Consider the following 12887-nt stretch of genomic DNA (forward strand, 5'->3'; position numbering starts at 1 on the left):
CAGGTCTTCCAAATATTTTAAAAATTAATTCCTAAATATGTTATACTTTACATTAGTGCAAATTGTATTGATTTTTAAATTTCAATTTTCATTTGTTTATTATTCCTTGTCTATAGAAAGAAAATTCACTCTAATGGTGCCTGGGTGGCTCAGCTGGCTGAGTGTCTGACTTTGGCTCAGGTGATGATCTCACGGTTTGTGGGTTCGAGCCCTGCATGGGGCTCTGTGCTGACAGCTCAGAGCCTGGACCCTGCTTTGGATTCCGTGTCTCCCTCTCTCTCTGCTCCTCCCCCACTCATGTTCTGTCTCTCTCTCTCTCTCAAAAATAAATAGACATTAAAAAATTTTAGGGGCGCCTGGGTGGCGCAGTCGGTTAAGCGTCCGACTTCAGCCAGGTCACGATCTCGCGGTCCGGGAGTTCGAGCCCCACGTCGGGCTCTGAGCTGATAGCTCAGAGCCTGGAGCCTGTTTCCGATTCTGTGTCTCCCTCTCTCTCTGCCCCTCCCCTGTTCCTGCTCTGTCTCTCTCTGTCCCAAAAATAAATAAACGTTGAAAAAAAAATTAAAAAAAAAAAATTTTTAAAACAAGTTTAGATAATTTTATGATCTGCTAACAAAAACAGCCTTATTTTGTTCTGCATTAAGGCTGAGAGTTTTCTTCATAGAATGGTTTTAAACCCTGAGCTATATATCTTTATTTGAATTGTCAAGGAACTTCTGCTTCTGCAAAGATTGCTTCTGTCTCATCAAATCCTTGAGACTGCAGGTTTCTGTTTAAGCCCACCCTCCCACTATCCCCAGTAATAACCTGCTGCTGTCTTATGTCCCTCCTCTTGGGAATTGCAGTGTTGTCTAATGTTCAATATCTAAAACCCATTATAATTCCAATCTTTGTTATCCCATCTTGAAACAAAGTAGAGGTATCAAATACTCCCATTATATATTATCTTCTATTTAAAAGAACATTTCATCTATCTGACCTCTCTTCCAAAGCCACAACTTCACACTGGTTGAAAAGAAATCCTTCAAACGCTTTTGTTTTCAACCCAAATTTATATAAAATATCATCTTTCCACCTAACATTATAAGAATAATTCCATGCTATTACCAGGTGGTAGTTTGATGCAAAAAAAAAAAAAAAAAATGTTGTACAACTGGGGTGGGGGGGCAGTTGTATGTTTAAATCTAGTATTCATGTTCAGTTTCCATGCCTTATCCTCTCTGCATTTCAGACAACAATGTAAGTAAAAGTAATATCGAAAAATATAAGCTCTTCCATTATTTGGGAGCAACTGACTGAAATCAGGTAATAGTTATTATTCTGTCAAGACACTCACATGTCACTGGATGAAAAATATTTCCTCTACAGTCTTCTATCCTAATACTATCTGGTAACAGTCAGGGAGATATCAAGTCCTCATCAAAAAGGTTTTTAGGGGCGCCTGGGTGGCTCAGTCAGTTAAGCGTCCAACTTTGGCTCAGGTCATGATCTCACGGTTCATGGGTTCCAGCCCTGCATCGGGCTCTGTGCTGACAGCTCAGAGCCTGGAGCCTGTTTCGGATTCTGTGTCTCCCTCTCTCTCTGCCCCTCCCCCACTTGTGCTCTGTCCCCCTCTGTCTCAAAAATAAATAAACATTAAAAAATTTTTTTAAAAAAGGTTTTTAAAGTCTGTAACTAGCTAGAGATACAAATCTTGTTCTCCACTGATGTCACTGGTTCTCAGAATAAATGTTCAGCATAATTAAGAAAAAAAAATATGTTCATCCTGGCCTCTTAGAAAAAATATAAATATTAATATGGCTAACTGAAAAAATATTTATATGGGGTGATGTGCATGAATCAAGTATGTGGTGAATTGGGGGATGCAGAGCTGGTTTAGAAGTCACACCTCAGTTCCAGACCTAACACTACTGAACGGGTTGTTTGGCACTGAGTGCACTAAAACCTTTATAAGCCTTGGGGAGTCTTTCTACAAAAGAGGAAAATTCTGTTTTGTGATGGTCATGTAAGAGATTGAATCTTAAAAGACAACTATGAAAATTATAAAGAAAATATAAACTCAACATAGAGTAAATATTGCTGGTTATAATTTGTAATCCAAATTATGGTCCTAATTTTCATCTACCCTATATCATGGATATAAGAATAAATAAATATTGGGGTGCCTGGGTGGCTCAGTTGATTAAGTGTCTGACTTTGGCTCAGGTCATGATCTCGCAGTTTGTGGGTTCAAGCCCCACATCGGGCTCTGTGCTGTCAGCTCAGAGCCTGCGGCCTGCATCAGATTCTGTGTCTCTCTCTCTATCTGGACCTCTCCCACTCTCTCTCTCTCAAAAATAAATAAACATAAAAAATTTTAAAAAGAATAAATATCATCTAGCCATTAGAAACACATTAGAATATGTTGCAATTCAGAAAAAAAAGGGCTTGAATGCCATCTATATACTTCAAAAACAGAATCTTTTTTTTAATTTTTTTTAACGTTTATTTATTTTTGAGACAGAGAGAGACAGAGCATGAATGGGGGAGGGTTAGAGAGAGAGGGAGACACTGAAACAGGCTCCAGGCTCTGAGCTGTCAGCACAGAGCCCGACGTGGGGCTCGAACTCATGGACCGCGAGATCATGACCAGAGCCGAAGTCGGCGGCTTAACTGACTGAGCCACCCAGGCGCCCCTAAAAACAGAATCTAAAGGCAGCATTCTCATTAATGACTTTGAGTGATAAAAATATGGGAAAAATTCCGGTGTGCCTTTGACTTCTGCTTAAACATATCTGATGATTCCTAAGCAAACATAAAATTAGAAATATTTTGAAGGGAATGATATATGTAGCAACTGCAATTCACTGTCATTCAACATTTACTAAAATAAACATCAAATTGGGTAAAACATTTAGAATGCTATATACTGAAATAGATATATAAATAAGTAAAGGTTCCAAATAAAGTTAAAATACCCTTTTCCCACTGAACTTTACAGCTTTTGAAATCATACTTTTTTTTCCATTTTATCAAAACATTTGTGAATAAAAGAATTGTAGCTTTCAGGGAATACGCTGTCAGTAGAAAAGAGACAGCAGCAAAATGAGGTCACAAAACAAAGTACACGTTCTGATTTAGGTCCATGTGCTTTCAGTTAAGATCCATGAGATCCTTCCTTAGCAAAGACAGGTTAAATCAGATCACAGAGTCTCCTGCCTCCAATATATACCAAATTAGAAAAATCAAGCTAGATGCAGACAAAATTCACTGACAAAACTTTTTTTAAAAAGAAGCACAACCTCAAAACATATTCTTTGAACTGGGGTGGCCAAAAGAGAAAAACAGAGATGCTAGTATATTTGAGCAGAGTCAACTTTGTTCAACCCCTATTCACCGTTACAGTGGCAGAAAAAGGAAGGGAACTGACAAAATCCTGCTATTCTCATTGCACCCAGTTTTGAGAGGGAAAAAAATAAAAGGAATAAGAAAGGAGGCTGGGGAGGTAAACTATTGAGTCTAAGGAATAATCTAAAAGTTACCCCCCCCCCCCCGCCGCTTAAGAACACAGTGTTTCATTAGATGTAGGGGTTTCCAAAGGGCTTATCACTTTTATCTTTATAGACTCAAAGGAAAGTGAAACAGTGAACAAAGAATGATCAGAAACATCAAAAATTTTATTTTCAGGGCTTTGGTAGTTTTAAAATATGTGCATAAATTCTTAGATGTCCCTTCCTTTGGTGGAACTTAGTTCCCATCTCCATGAGCAGTTATCTTATGCCTGTCTCATTGACTGTTGTGTGTACTGGGGGCACATTATTGGTCTTGTTATTTTACAAATCTTCAGATTGAAAGAAGCTAGCCTTGAGAAGTTACTTAAGCTATTACATCCAAGGGGAACTTATCTCTTGGATCTAATTTATACACCACCATCCTAGACTTCGGAGATGAAAACGGTGGTGGGGGGGGGGTGTCTTATGGCAGATAAGTCTATTTTGCACATGGAAAGAATGTAAATAATTGAAGGTCAGAAAGATGTGGTAGTTCTAAATTATATACACAAATTATTTTATTCTTCTTCCTTTGGTAGAACCTAATTCCCTACCCTTCAATATGAGCTATATATAATGACTTACTTTTAATTAATAGACTCTGGCAGAAATGATGAAGCATGACTTCCATGTGTAGATCAGAGAGGCTTCAGGACTTCCATATTACTTTGTTTCATATTATCATTTACAGAAAGCTATTTGCGATGAAGTGAGACCACTCTACCAGTCTTGTGGAGTTATCCATGCAGTGAGAAACTAAGGTCCTCAGCCAACAGCCAGAAAGAAACTGAAGCCTCCTGCCAACAACCATGTAAATGAATCTGGAACCTGATTCTACACTCCTGGTCAAGACTTCAGCTGCTCACCAGCCTGAATAGAGAACCTCATTGCTCACTGGACATTGGTAAAATACTAAGAAGACTTATCCCTTAATAGAAAGATAAAATTATCCCTATACAGTACTCTGCTACCACTTAGCAAAGCTTAAAAGCAATACCTGAAGATTCAAACTGATTCCAAGTAACTTAACAGTGTTCCAGAACAAAGGTCAGAAATATTTGTAAGAGTACAAAAATAAAATCCAACAATGTGAAACTGAGGATGTCTGAAATCTAACAAAATTATTAGACAAAGAACCAGTTATATGTAATCCATAACATGGGAAAACTTAACCAATCAAAAAAATGATATGATACACATGACAGAATTAGTACACAGACATTAAATTGATCATTGTAACTGTATTTGATAAATTCAAGAAGTTGGAGGTCAGGTTGAGCATATTAAATATAGACATGGAAGATAAAAAAAACTTTTAGAAGTGAGAACTTCAAACTTTTAGAAGTGAAAATTATTTTCATAAAGTTCTGGAATCTCAAAGAGAAAGAACTGTTAATATAGACATTCGTTTGGAGGAGGGGGGTGGAATCTTTTATCTTCCACATGTAGAATGACTTATATGTGTTTCCAAAGTTACCCACAAAGGAATTCCATATGTAGTCAGTTCTGCTACCTTGCTTGTTTTACAAATAATTTGTTATGGCACAACTGATATATTAGGAAACAATTTGATCATTAATACAAACTTTATGGTTGCTTATATGCAATCTCATCCATGGGAAACCCGGTGAAAATAGGAATTCAGACACATGAAAATGCACAAATTACACACTAAGACATACATGTCAAAATCCACCAGCTGCCTATGATTTCTGAGATGTAAAAATCTATAATTTATGAGATATAAAAATACACTAGATAGGATTGAGAGCCAGTTAGATTTTTACAGAAGATTAGTGAACTTAAAAATAAATGAACATATATTGGGGCACCTGGGTGGGTCAGTAGGTTAAGTGTCTGATGCTTGATTTTGTCTCAAGTCATAATCTCACACAATTGGGGAGATAGAGCCACATGTCAGGCTCTGCACTGACAGTGCAGAACCTGCTTGGGATTATCTCTCCCCCACTCTCTCTCTCTCAAAATAAATACGTAAACATTAATATATATATATATATATTAACATATCTTTAGGAAATAATAAATATTAAAGCAGGAATAAATGATAAGAAACTTAAAAAAGAAAAGATAGAACAAAATCAATGAAACCAGAAGCCAGTTCTTTGAAAAAATCAACAGAATTGATAAACCTCCTGCCAAAACTCATCAAAAATACATACATACATACATACATACATACATACATACAAAAGAGACAGAGAGGCAGGATTTAAATAAAGAAAATCTCTAATGAAAGAGGAGAAATACCAGTGAACACTATAGAAACACAAACGATGATAATAGAATATTATGAAAACTTCTATGCCAACAAACTGGACAACTTAGAAGAAATTGATAAATTTCTAGAAGCATATAACCTACCAAAATTAAATCAGGAGAAACAGAAAATCTGAACAGACCAATTACCAGCAATGAAATTTAATCAGTAATTCAAAAGTCCAGGACCAGATGGCTTCACCAGCAAATTCTACCAAACCTTTAAAAAAGAGTTAATTCCTATTCTTCTCAACCTATTCTAAAAAAATAGAAGAGGAAGGAAAACTTCCAAATTCATTCTACAAGGCCAGTATCACTCTGATACCAAAGCCAGATAAAACACCAAAAAAAAGGGGGGGGGGAGGAACAATATCTCTCATGAATATGGATGCTAAATTCCTTAATAAAGTATTAGCAAATTGAATCCAACAATACATTAAAAAAATCACACACTACAACCACATGGGATTTATTCCCGGAATTCAAGGATGGTACAATATTTGCAAAACAATCAATGTGATACATTACATCAATAGGAGAAAAAAGTAAAACCATATGATCATTTCAGCAGATTCAGAAAATGGATTTGACAAAGTACAAGTTCCCATTCGTGATAAAAAGAATCTCTGAAAACTAGGTCTAGAGAGAACATACAACATAATAAAAGTCTTATATGAAAACCCACAGCTAACATCATACTCAATAGTGAAAAACTGAGAGCTTTTCCCCTAGGTCAAGAACAAGACAAGGATGTCCACTCTCTCACCTCTTTTATTCAACACAGTGCTGGAAGTCCTAGCCACATCAAAGAGACAACAAAAAGAAAAAAGGCAGCCACATTGGTAAGGAGGTAAAACTCTCAGTATTTGAGATGACATGATACTATATAAAGAAAACCTGAAAGGCTCACCATAAAACTATTAGAACTGATAAATGAATTGAGCAAAGTTGCAGGATACAAAATCAACACAAGAAACAAGTGTTGGCAAGGATGTAGAGAAAAAGGAACACACTTGCACAGTTGGTAGGAATGCAAACTGGTGCAGCCACTCTGGAAAACAGTATGGAGGTTCCTCAAAAAAGTTAAAAATAGAACTACCCTGGTATCCAGTAATTTCACAATTGCGTATTTACCCCAAAATACAAAAACACTAATTCAAAGTCATATATGCACTGCTATGTTTATAGAAGCATTATTTACAATAGTCAAACTACAGAAGTAGTCCAAGTGTCTATCAACTGATGAATGAAGAAGATGTGGCATGCATATATATATATATATATATATATATGTATATGTATATATATCTATATGTATATGTATGTATATATATGTATACATATACATATGTATATGTATATAAGTGTATGTATATGTATGTACATATATACATATGTATATACACATATATACACATATGTATATATGTGTATATATGTATATATGTTACACATATATACATGTGTATATATGTTACACATATATACATGTGTATATATGTTACACATATATACATGTGTATATATGTTACACATATATACATGTGTATATATACATATATATGCATATAAAGGAATATTAGTCATAAAAAAGAATGAAATCTTGCCATTTGCAACAACATGGATGGAACTAGAGAGTGTAATGCTATGCAAAATAAGTCAGTCAGAGAAAGACAAATGCCATATAGTTTCACTCATCTGTGGAATTTTAAAACAAAACAAACAAGCAAAGGAAAAAGAAAAGAACGAGGGAGAGAATGACAAACCAAGAAAATGACACTTAACTACAGAGAACAAACTGAGGGTTACCAGAAGACAGGCTGGATGGAAGGGTAGGTGAAATACGTGATGGAGATCAAAGAGTAGACTTACTATGATGAAGAAAAAAAAAAATTAAGACTGAAATATACCAGGAGCAGGGGTGCCTGAGTGGCTAGGTCAGTTGAGCATCCAACTTTGGCTCAGGCCATGATCCTGCAGTTCATGAGTTCAAGCCCTGCACCAGGCTTCTGTGCTGACAGCTCAGAGTCTGGAGCCTGCTTCAGATTCTGTGTCTCCCTCTCTCTCCACCTCCCACCCCCACTCATGCTTTGTCTCTCTTGCTCTCAAAAATAAAATATAAAAAAAAATTTAAATAAAACAAAACATACAAGGAGCAACAACTTAATTAAAACTAGATGAATTCTGGAAAACTGAAAAGGCGATCTGTATTTACAGGAAAAAATATAGTTAGCTTTTAATATCGTACAAGTATTATTGCTTTCAAAATGGTAGTAAATGGTAATAAAAAAACTTTTTAAATTTTTGAAAAAGCTTAGAAGGAAGTTACAGAAAACATAGTTAAAAAATTACCTTTTTGCAAGTGGTCAACAAGAGACAGCATGTGATTCAGTCAGACAATACTATTAAACAAAGAACACACACACACACACACACACACACACACACACACACACAGTATACAAAACAGGATGAAAAAGGACTGAACAAAATGAAAGGAGGATAGGTTCTGTAGGACAGCATCAAGTGACCCAATCTACAGTGTGAAAAGACATCCTTAAGGAAAGAAGAGAGACATGACACTTATTTATTTATTTTATTTATTTATTTTAGTTTTCAAACAGTTCCCAAATTTGGTGAAAATAATAAACCCACAGATTCAAAAGCTCAACAAAACTTAAGCAAAAAAAAAAAAAGAAAAAAGAAAAGAAAAGAAAAGAAAAAGAAAACTATACCAAGGCACAGCACAAAACCAAAGATAAAAAATAACCTTACTAACAGTCAGACAAAAAAGAACATGTATATACACAGGGGAACAAAGATTAGAATGACAGGTGACTTCTCACCAGAAATAATCCAATCCAGAGGACAGTGGAGAATCGCCTTTAAAGTACAGAAATAAATGTCAACCTAGAATTACTTATGCAGAAAAAGATACCCTTCAAAATCAAAAGTAAAATAAAGGCATTCTCAGAAATGCAGAAGCTGGAAGAATTCATCACCAGAATATCTGCGCTAGAAAAAGTAAAGGAAATCAACCAGGCAGAAAGAAAATAATACCAGAGGCAAATCTACATCTAACAAAGGAATGAAGAGGAATGGAAATAGAAATTGAGTGAGTAATGGCAAAATATATTTTTCTTATTATTTCAATCTCTCTAAATGGTAATTGACAATCTAACAAAAATAAATAAGTAAATTATGTCCTACGCAGAATGGGGATGTACCCTCCCCACCACAAATGTGTACATTCTAATCCTCAGAAACCATGAATAAATTAGGTTACATAGGAAAGGAGAATTAAGGTTGCAGATGGAATCAAAGTTGATAATCAGCTGACCTTGAGATGGGGAGAGTAATCTGGATTTTCCAGGTGGGACCAATATGATCACAAAGGTCCTTGCAAGTGAAAGAGGAAGGCAGGATAGGGTGTGTTAGAATGATGCAGCATGAGAAAGCCTTGACTAGCTATTGCTAGCTTTATAAGGGCACCATGATACAAGGAATGTACCAGCCTCTAGAATCTGGTAAAGGCAAAGAAACGGATTCTTCTCTACAGTCTTCAGAAGAAACACAGTCCTGCTGATTCTAGGGTTTTAGCTTAATGAAACCAATTTTGGACTCCTGACCTCCAGAAAAATGACAGAATCAATCTGTGTTGTTAAAGCAGAAAACACTTCGTTACTGCAGCAAAAGTTAGTTTGCCTACATTCATTAGCAACCCAGTTAAACTCTTCCTTAAATATAAAGCAGTAACATTGTCACATATGCAAAAGACCTTTATCTTACTTTATTAATCACTGAATAAATAAAATGCTCTTTTGAATGAAACCAAATAAACTTGAGTTAAATTAGAATAAAATTTAAAATGGAAAAGGTATTACAACAACAGTGGGGCTGTTGATATAGGAATAATGCTTTACAATATTAAAATTATAAATCTCAAGTTAAAAATAAGAAAAAATAAACAATGAGGTGGAAACAGAAATATTTGAAACTGTCTCATCTTATCAATAGTGAGAGTTAAACTACACTATATTTAAGGTAAATTATGTTGACTTAAAAACTAATTTCTATATTCACATTATTTTTAACATAGAGGAAAATTTAGGTATGTAGTACTAAATTCTTTAATTCTTACCTTTTCATAGCTAATTCTTTTCATGTAAAATTAATTTTAATACTATTTTATTAAAATAACATGCAGAGTAAAATGTCAAAATCTCAGAGTTTGGACTGTCTATTATATTCTCTTTTTATCCGTGTATGAAATCTGTGAGTGAAGATCTATGAGTCTATGAGTAAAGCCTAAACCAACATCAACCTAAAATTGATAATATTTAGTTCTAAGAGCTAAGATTTAGGGCGACTTTCTTTACTCCCTACACTGCTATGGTTTTCTTATAAGGAATATATTAACATAAATAAAACCACTATTTAAAAAAATAATTTATTCCTCAATAAATTAAACTCTTCAGATTCATTTTTTAAAAGTTTTTTTTTAAATATTTTTTATCCAAAGGTAAAAAACCAATCATATATTCCTAAAAGACAGATTATAATGAATATTAAATGAGAATATATGAGAGAAATGAGAATATAGGAGAAAATACAGTGTGAACTAGAATGTTATCAGTAATTGTTATAATTGAGTTGTTATTTAGACTCATGCCCTTGTCAGCATAATACATTTAGAAACTTCCAGGCGAGATGTCACATTAAGAGGATGCAGGAATTCCTCTTCCTGTTTTAAATTTTACAATGAGGAACAAAATGTGATTTAAACACACATGTGCGCGCGCGCGCACACACACACGCGCGCACACGCACACACACACACCAGCTAAGCTAATTAGAGGGAATCTGAAAATGCCAGAAATAGAGGGCACCCAAAGCCTTAGTGGGGAGTCAGAGTTGAAACCATGCAGTCCACAGGGGGAGCTGAAGGCTCTGTGAATTTCCAGAACCTGAACTCTGTACACTGGATTGGTAATAAACAGAGAATCCAGCAACAAAGTTAGTGCAATAGGTCTGGTAAAAGACAAAGATGACTTGTCCCAAGGTGGTAGCACCAGTGATGAGATAAGGGACTAAGAGGCTGAGATAAGGGACTAAGATAAGGGACGTAGAGACAGACTCAACACAATTGCTAGTGATTTGAAACAGAGGAAGAACACAGAAAGTGAAATAACAAAGTCAAGAGAAACAGGACAATCCTAAGGCCTGACATATGGTAAGAGCTAAATAAATGTTAGTAATCATCACTATTAATCACATATTCCAAGTGGCAGAAACTAATAACTAACTTCCTTCTAGCCTCCTTTACATAAGAACGTTAGATCCAAACAATGACAGAGGTGAGGAGAGCCTGAGCCCATAGGTCAGAGACCCCAGTTAGGTGTCTACCTCAAAGGAGAGCTCAGTTTAGGAGCCAACAAGTAGAAATCAGGATCATAAAAGAGTTTATCTTATCTGATCATCCAAAATACAGAAGCTAACTCTAAGCTTTTTATGCAAAGCCTCAAATTAACTACCAAGTAAAAGGTAATGCTGAAATCTGAAAAATACGGTGTCTAATAATAGCTATCATTTCCTTCACTTTTACCAAGTTAATGCTAACATCCCCAATCCTCCATGCTGTCAGGTTCATTCCCCCATGCATAAACAAACAAAAAGCCCACAAATAGACTGATTTCCTAAAACTTAGTGAATTACATCACCAACTATGAGGTAACTCCATATAATTTATTATTTGTAAATACCTTTTAAATTGAAATATAATATAGAAAAGAACATAAGTACAAAATCATAAAATTATATACAAAAATATACAACTCTACTAATTTTCTAAATTTATTTTTTAATGTTTATTTACTTCTGAGAGAGAGAGAGAGGGAGAGAGAGAGAGGGGGGGGGCAGACTGTGAGTGGGGAGGGACAGAGAGAGAGGGAGACACAGAATCTGAAGCAGGATCCAGGCTCTGAGCTGTCAGCACAGAGCCCAATGTGGGGCTCAAACCCATGAGCTGTGAGATCATGACCTGAGCTGAAGCTGGAGCCTTAACCGACTGTGCCACCCAGGCACACTGTACTCTAACTTCCTAAACTTGAACATACCCATACAACTCCTACTCAAAAGAAAAAATAGAATATTATCGCATTCCCCTAAGTATCCATTATGCTCCCACCTATTTTCCACTCCCCTTCCCAGAGATTCTAATTCCTATCACCATAGGTTACTTTTGTTGGGTTTTGAATTTATATAATAGATTCACATTTTTATGCAGTTTTGTGTATGGCTTATAATATTATCGTGATTATAACTGTAAGATTAATTCACGATGTTGCTTGTAGCAGTAATTTGTATTCATTGCTGTATAGTATTCAATTTCATAAATATACCAAAAATTATTTATCCATTCTGTTGATGAACATTTGGATAGTTTCCAAGTTTTAACCATGTAAATAGTGCTGCTATAAACATTACTGTGTAAGTCTATATCTTATAGTGCATGTATGCATACGTATCTGTTGGGTATACAACTAGGAATTCTAAATTATGTAAATGTTCAGGTTAAGTCAGAAATACCTAAAAGTTGTCCAGTATGGTATCACCAATATGCACTCCCAAAACCATGTGTAAGTGTCTCAGTCTCCCAATATTCTTGATAACACTAGTAATTGTCAGTAATTTTTATTTCAGTCCTTACGATTGGTGTGTACTGAGATCCGGTTATGGTTTCATTTTATATTTCCCTAATTCCTAATTTGTTTGAGCCCTTTTCATGTTTACTGGCCATCTGAACAACTGTCTTGTGACATTCTTATCCCAATTTTTAATTGCTTTTCTACTGGAATGTTTGCCCTTTTCTTATTGATTTGGAAGAGTTCTTTATTCTTATAAGAAACAGTCCCACTTTAAAACTAGAGCAGCTGTAGGCAACAAAAACCTTATTTGAATATTATTTCTGTGCAATATCTATTTAACAAAAATAACTTTAAAAATAAAGCCTCTCCATCTCATGGTTTGTGAGTTCGAGCCCTGCTTCGGGCTCTGTGCAGATAGCTCAGAGCCTAAAGC

General features: G+C 35.3%; 1 long non-coding RNA gene across 1 annotated transcript in view; it reads right to left on the minus strand.

The window, feature by feature from the left end:
• Positions 1 to 12887, minus strand: part of LOC123598898 — a 387130-nt gene that overhangs the window by 211765 nt on the left and 162478 nt on the right. The gene's annotated exons all lie outside the window — the stretch shown is intronic.

The sequence above is a fragment of the Leopardus geoffroyi genome, chromosome C1 (genome assembly GCF_018350155.1).
Source record: "Leopardus geoffroyi isolate Oge1 chromosome C1, O.geoffroyi_Oge1_pat1.0, whole genome shotgun sequence".
NCBI classification, from domain to species: Eukaryota; Metazoa; Chordata; class Mammalia; order Carnivora; family Felidae; genus Leopardus; species Leopardus geoffroyi.